This window comes from Dipodomys spectabilis, unplaced genomic scaffold, assembly GCF_019054845.1.
Source record: "Dipodomys spectabilis isolate Male_0828 unplaced genomic scaffold, ASM1905484v1 ptg000231l, whole genome shotgun sequence".
In the NCBI taxonomy this organism is placed as follows: Eukaryota; Metazoa; Chordata; class Mammalia; order Rodentia; family Heteromyidae; genus Dipodomys; species Dipodomys spectabilis.
The window spans coordinates 7,840,477-7,847,020 of record NW_024870908.1 but is presented as its reverse complement, the minus strand read 5'-3'; positions in this window follow the sequence as shown (position 1 = coordinate 7,847,020).

Below are 6,544 nucleotides of genomic sequence, written 5' to 3'. Positions count from 1 at the left end.
TCTGCTGTGGTGGTGGTGGAGGTGGTTATTGTTATCAGTTGCGGAGCTTGAACTCAGGACCCGCCCCTGAGCTTTTTCCCCCGCAGTTTTTTCCCTCAAGGCTAGCGCTCTACTAGGTCTCCCCTGATGTTTTTCCAGTGGTTAATAGGAGATAAGAGTATCAGGGTGGCTGGGAAGGTGGCTCCGTGGTAGAGGGCTGGCCTAGCGCGCATGAAGCCCCGGGTTCGATTCCTCAGCACGACACACGGAGAAAAAGCAAGAAGTGGCGCTGTGGTAGAGCGCCAGCCCCGAGCAAGAGCAGCTCAGGGACAGCGCCCAGGCCGCGAGTTCAAGCCCCAGGACTGGCCAAAAAAAGGAAGAAATGTCTCACGGGTTCTTCTGTCCTGGCTGGCTTCAAACCGCGATCCTCGGCGCTCAGCTTCCCGAGTATCTACAGAGAAAGACAGGCGTCAGCCGCGGACGTGGGGCTGTGGAAGATTCTAGAGCCGGGGTCTAAGCCCAGAATTGTCTTTTCCATTCTGGCTCAGTTCACCCTTCTCGCGGGGTTTGGGTGATTCCGGCTGGGGGGGGAGGGCGGGGGGGGTCGCGGGGCCAGGGGGACAGGGTCACGGGCGGCATGGGTGTCGGCGGCCTCGAGGCCCCATCACACACCCCCCCCCCCGTGAGCGGGCGGGCCTCGAGGCCCATCACACCCCCCCCCCCCGTGAGCAGACGGGCCTCGAGGCCCATCACCCCCCCCCCCCCCCGTGAGCGGACGGGCCTCGAGGCCCATCACACCCCCCCCCCCCCGTGAGCGGGCGGGCCTCGAGGCCCCATCACACACACACACACCCCCCCCCCGTGAGCGGACGGGCCTCGAGGCCCCATCACACCCCCCCCCCCCCGTGAGCGGGCGGGCCTCGAGGCCCATCACACACACCCCCCCCGTGAGCGGGCGGGCCTCGAGGCCCCATCACACACACACACACACACACACCCCGTGAGCGGGCGGGCCTCGAGGCCCCATCACACCCCCCCCCCCCCGTGAGCGGGCGGGCCTCGCGGGGCCCATCAGACCCCCCCCCCCCCGTGAGCGGGGCGGGCCTCGCGGGGCCCATCAGACCCCCCCCCCCGTGAGCGGGCGGGCCTCGAGGCCCCATCACACACCCCCCCCCCGTGAGCGGGCGGGCCTCGAGGCCCATCACACCCCCCCCCCCCGTGTGCGCGCGGGCCTCGAGGCCCATCAGACCCCCCCCCCCGTGAGCGGGCGGGCCTCGAGGCCCATCACAACCCCCCCCCCCCGTGAGCGGACGGGCCTCGAGGCCCCATCACACCCCCCCCCCGTGTGCGCGCGGGCCTCGAGGCCCATCAGACCCCCCCCCCCGTGAGCGGGCGGGCCTCGAGGCCCCATCACACCCCCCCCCCCCGTGAGCGGGCGGGCCTCGAGGCCCATCACACCCCCCCCCCCCGTGAGCGGACGGGCCTCGAGGCCCCATCACACACACCCCCCCCCCCGTGAGCGGGCGGGCCTCGAGGCCCATCACACCCCCCCCCCGTGAGCGCGCGGGCCTCGAGGCCCATCACACACCCCCCCCCGTGAGCGGGCGGGCCTCGAGGCCCCATCACACCCCCCCCCCCGTGTGCGCGCGGGGCCTGCGCACGCGCGGGGCGCACCCTCACACCCGCCGAGCCGGCGGGCTTCACCTCAGCGCTCCGCGCGGGCTTCCTCCCCGCGGCCCGCGCCCCGCGCCCCGGCCCTCAGAACCGCAGCGACCGCGGCTCACCGGGGACGTCCCCGCCGGCTAGCTGCTCCGTGCCACCCGCCCGCCGCCGCCCGCCCCGCGCCCCGCCGCCGCTCCTCAACCGCTGGGCGGGAAGCCCGGAGTCCGCGCGACCGCCACGCGCGACCGTTAGCACGCGGCCCCGCCCACCGCGCGGCGGCCCCGCCCCCGCCCCGTTGGCCCCGCCCCACCGAGACCCCGCCCCTCACGTAGTGCTGGCTTGGCGTCGCCCCCGCCAAGGCCCGGTCCCTCACACCGTACTGGCCTCGCCTGCCAAGGCCCCGCCCCTTTCATCTGACTGACCCCGCCCCTCCAGTGCCCCGCCCCTTGCACAGTGCGGGCTCTGCTTGGTTCCCACCGAGGCCCCGCCCCCACCGTGCTGACTCCGCCCCCTCGTCCCCCTCCCCGCGCGGACCCCGCCTCCCAGGCATGCGGGGCTCTGGGAAAGGGCCACGGAGGACCTGCGGCGCCCCGGGTGTCGGCAGGGACACGCGGGCGCCCGCGACGCCCGCCTGGCGGGCCAGCGCCGCAGGGCCGAGCGCTACCAAAGGAAGCGGCGGGGCGGGGCGGGGCGGGGGCGGGGGCGGGGCGGGGCGGGGGCTCAGGGGGTAGCGCGCTCGCCTCGCATGCACGAGGCCCCGGGTTCGATTCCTCAGCACCACATAAAGCCGGAAGTGGCGCTGAGGCTCAAGTGGTAGAGCGCTGGCCTTGAGCTGAAGAGCTGAGGACAGCGCCCAGGCCCAGAGTTCAGGCCCCACGACCGACCAAATGAACCTCACAATCATCAAAACCTCCCCCCACCCTGAGTGGCCGCTCTATGACTCAAGGTCAGAGCATAGCAAAATGTCACCGTAGCTTGAGAAACTCCCCGAGTCAACCCCATACTGTCCAAATCTTTCATTCTCACTTATTCTGTCAATAAAGCTCACTGCAATCACACCATGCCAGAGACATGACAGGTATTTTTAGGTCCCAACTCATGTAACGCCAGGCACTCGCGGGGTGGTGCAGAGCCTCTGGCCGCTGGTTAATTGATAGGGCATGTTTTCCACAGGCCCTCAAAGGAGCAAAACACATTCATGACAGCGTTCTCCCTGCATGTGCAATCCAGTGGAGAAATTTGAGAATTAAAGAAAAAGAGATTATAGGGAAAAGATTATCATAATGATTTCACACAAATTCACCTTTAAAGACATCATCACAGGGGCTGGGAAGGTGGCTCAGTGGTAGAGCACTTGCCTTGCATGCATGAGGCCCTGGGTTCAATCCCTCAGCACCACATAAGCAGAAAAAGCTGGAAGTGGCACTGTGGCTCAAGTGGAAGAGCGCTCGCCTTGAGCTGAAGAGCTAAGGGACAGTGCCCAGGCCCAGAGTTGAGGCCTTAAGACTGACAAAAAGAAAAAGAAAAAGACATTGTCACAATAGGTAATTCTGGAAAAGGGGCTTAGTCTGAATCTAGAAGTTTCAATCCCATTGCTATTTTATTAGACCACTGGACAAGACAACAAAATGTTATAAGGAGTGAGAAATCAGAAATAATCAACTCAAGGAAGTGGCGCTGTAGCTCAAGTGGTAGAGCGCTCGCCTTGAGCTGAAGAGCTGAGGGACAGCGCCCAGGCCCAGAGCTCAAGCCCCACCACTGACAAAAAAAAAAAAAAAGAAATAATCAACTCAAGATCCAGTTCCAAGAATCCCCCACCCTAGTTCATTAACCTGTGTCTGTCCATTGTTTTGTTTAAGTCTTATATTCTATAGCAGAGAAGAGTCAGGAGAGAGCAAATCTTAACAGTCAACGAATCTCCCTGAGTTTTCTTTACAGGAGACCCAGGTACAGGCCGGAGCAGAGGCCGCCAGCAGCGGGGCGGGCAGTGCACAGAGCCTGGACATTTCACAAAGTTCCCCCGAGGTATGGGGAGCAAGGCTGAGGGGCACAGGGCCAGCACTGACCGGCATCAACCAACCGGGCAGGGGCTGGTGCTGCCAGGTGGTCGGGTGATATCTGATGTGTTTGCTATCATTGCTTTCCCGGCCACCCCTGCCTCTCCACGCGGCGTGCATTCCTCTTGAGGAGAGCGACACGCTGGTGGCGGCAGCATGGGCTGAAGGTCAGGTCTGTGACCAGAGCCTCACACAGCCAGCAGAGCCCAAAGGTCATTTTTCTTTCTTTTTTTTTGGTCCGGTCGTGGGGCCTGAACTCTGGGCCTGGGCGCTGTCCCTCAGCTCTTCAGCTCAAGGCTAGCGCTCTACCATTTGACCCACAGCGCCACTTCCAGCTTTTTTTGTCTTTCTGCTTATGTGGTTCTGAGGAATTGAACCACCCCAGGGCCTCAAGCATACAAGGCAAGCGCTCTTCCACTGAGCCACCTTCCCAGCCCCCAAAGGTCATTTTTCTTCTGGAACCATCTAGATGAATGGCTGGCCGGACCAACTTTACATGGTTGACGTGGTCACCTCCTGTCAGCTCTCCCGAGTCCCTTTGGTCACAGTCTCCTTAGACTTCACCTAAACTCAGTGGCAAGGGTTTTGTTTTGTTTTGTCTGAACTCTGGGCCTCAGCTCTTCAGTTCAGGGCGAGCACTCTACCACGTGAGCCTCAGACCCACTTCAGGCTTTTTCTGCTTATGTGGTGCTGAGGAATTGAACCCAGGGCCTCGTGCATGCAAGGCGAGAGCTCTACCACTGAGCCACCTTCCCAGCCCCTCAGTGGCGAGGATTTAATCACACAACCGGGGCCACGCTAAGAACTTGCAGAGGTCGATGGGGTTTGAGGTGCACGCCTGTAATCGCAGCTATTTGTGCGGTGGAGACAAGGCAAGAATTTGAGGCTGGGCTGGGAAGGTGGCTCTGTGGTAGAGCGCTCGCCTTGCATGCCTGAAGCTCTGGGTTCAATTCCTCAGCACCACATAAGCAGAAAAAGCCAGAAGTGGGGCTGCTCTGTCTCAAGTGGTAGAGCGCTAGCCTTGAGCTGAAGGGCTGAGGGACAGCGCCCAGGCCCAGAGTTCAGGCCCCACGACCGACACACACACACACACAAAAAAAAAAAGAATTTGAGGCTAAAGATCAGAGAGACAGATGGCGCATGTTCTCTCTGACACGTGGACGTTAGATCTACGACACACTGGGATATGACAAATTACACAGGATTCTAGATACAGACAGTGACACAGCGGAGAATCTTAGGAGAGAATCACAAAGGCCCAGTGCCCAAGCACCTCTTCACGTGTATATAAAATAATATACATACTGAGACGAACTCCAAGATATGGAAACAAAAGACTTTTTGTAATTTTTCTTTCTGATGACTCTGTATTCTTCACTTCGTCTACGGTGTGTTCACGTGCACATCTGGGGGGTTGGGGAGGGTACAGAATCCAAGGCAAAAGGTGACCAAGTGCAGTAGCTGCACTGGACATTGATGCAAGTGGAGATGGGAGGGACTGGGGGAGGAGGGGGAGCAGAGCCGTCCTCATTGCCTGATACACACAAATGGAACCCCTCTGTACATCATCTCTATAATAACAATAAACTGGAAAAAAAAAAAGAATTTGAAGCTAGCTAACAAAGTTACCAAGACTCATCTCCAAACCAACATAAAAACAAAAGGGTGAGGTGTGGCTCTGTGTGGGACTGAGCCTGGCCTGGCATCGGGTGTGGGGGGGAACCACTGGACTTGGGGGGGACACGCTGCCACATGTCACCATTCAGAGAAGGAAGCCATGGTGAGGCTCTGCAGGAACTCCACCAGCCATCTTTGCAACTCCCTGGTCTGTCTAAGATGCCTTCACAATGCAGTTAACGAAATGTAAAACCAAGTCAGGCGCCGGTGGCTCACGCCTGGAATCCTAGCTACTCAGGAGACTGAGCTCTGAGGATCGCAGTTCAAAGCCAGCCCTGGCAGGAGAGACTGTGAGACTCTGATCTTCCACTAACCACCTAAGAAACCTTCAGTGGAAGCTGTGGGTCAAGTGATAGCGAGCTAGCCTTGCACAAAAGAGCTCCATCCAGAGTTGCCTCTTCCTCGGAAGTAATTGTGCCTGTGGCCTTGACCGCTCCCCTGCATCCTAGTTGTCAGGAATGTACTTTGTCAACAGAGCAAAACCATCGATTTTCTGCCCATCTATCCAGGGCACAAAGGAACAAGTTGCCCAGGGCCTGGTATCAGGGATCGAAGCTGGAGAGGCCACCCCTGGCTGGTGTGGAGCTCTTCCCAGGCGTCTGTTTCCCTGCCCACCCCGCCTTCCTGCTGCAATTTTGCTTCTGTGAGGAGAAAGGGCAAGAACGCCCCCATTGTGAAGACGGCTCGGGAGCCGCCAGCCGGAAGCTTCCAGGGCTCAGGGGCGTGGTCAGCAGGTGGATGGGGCGTGGTCACAGACACAGCGCAAGGCTGCTGGGGACAAGAACACCAATGGTGCCCGTCCCTGGGGGAGGGAGAATTCCACGAGTTGGAGCTGGTGGGACACGCTGTCTTCCAAAACACAGGTCCAATCCCCCTGGGGCCACTAGGACGTGGCTGTGCCCCCTGCAAACATTTGCACAAGTAAACAACCAGGAGAGGCAGGGAGCACTCACTCCAGAGAGAAGGGGGACCCCTCACCCCTGCCCTCACCCCTGCCCGCAGCTGTGCCCTCACCCCTGCCCTCACCCCTGCCCTCACGCCTGCCCTCACCCCTGCCCGCAGCTGTGCCCTCACCCCTGCCCTCACCCCTGCCCTCACCCCTGCCCTCACGCCTGCCCTCACCCCTGCCCTCACCCCTGCCCTCACCCCTGCCCTCACCCCTGCCCTCA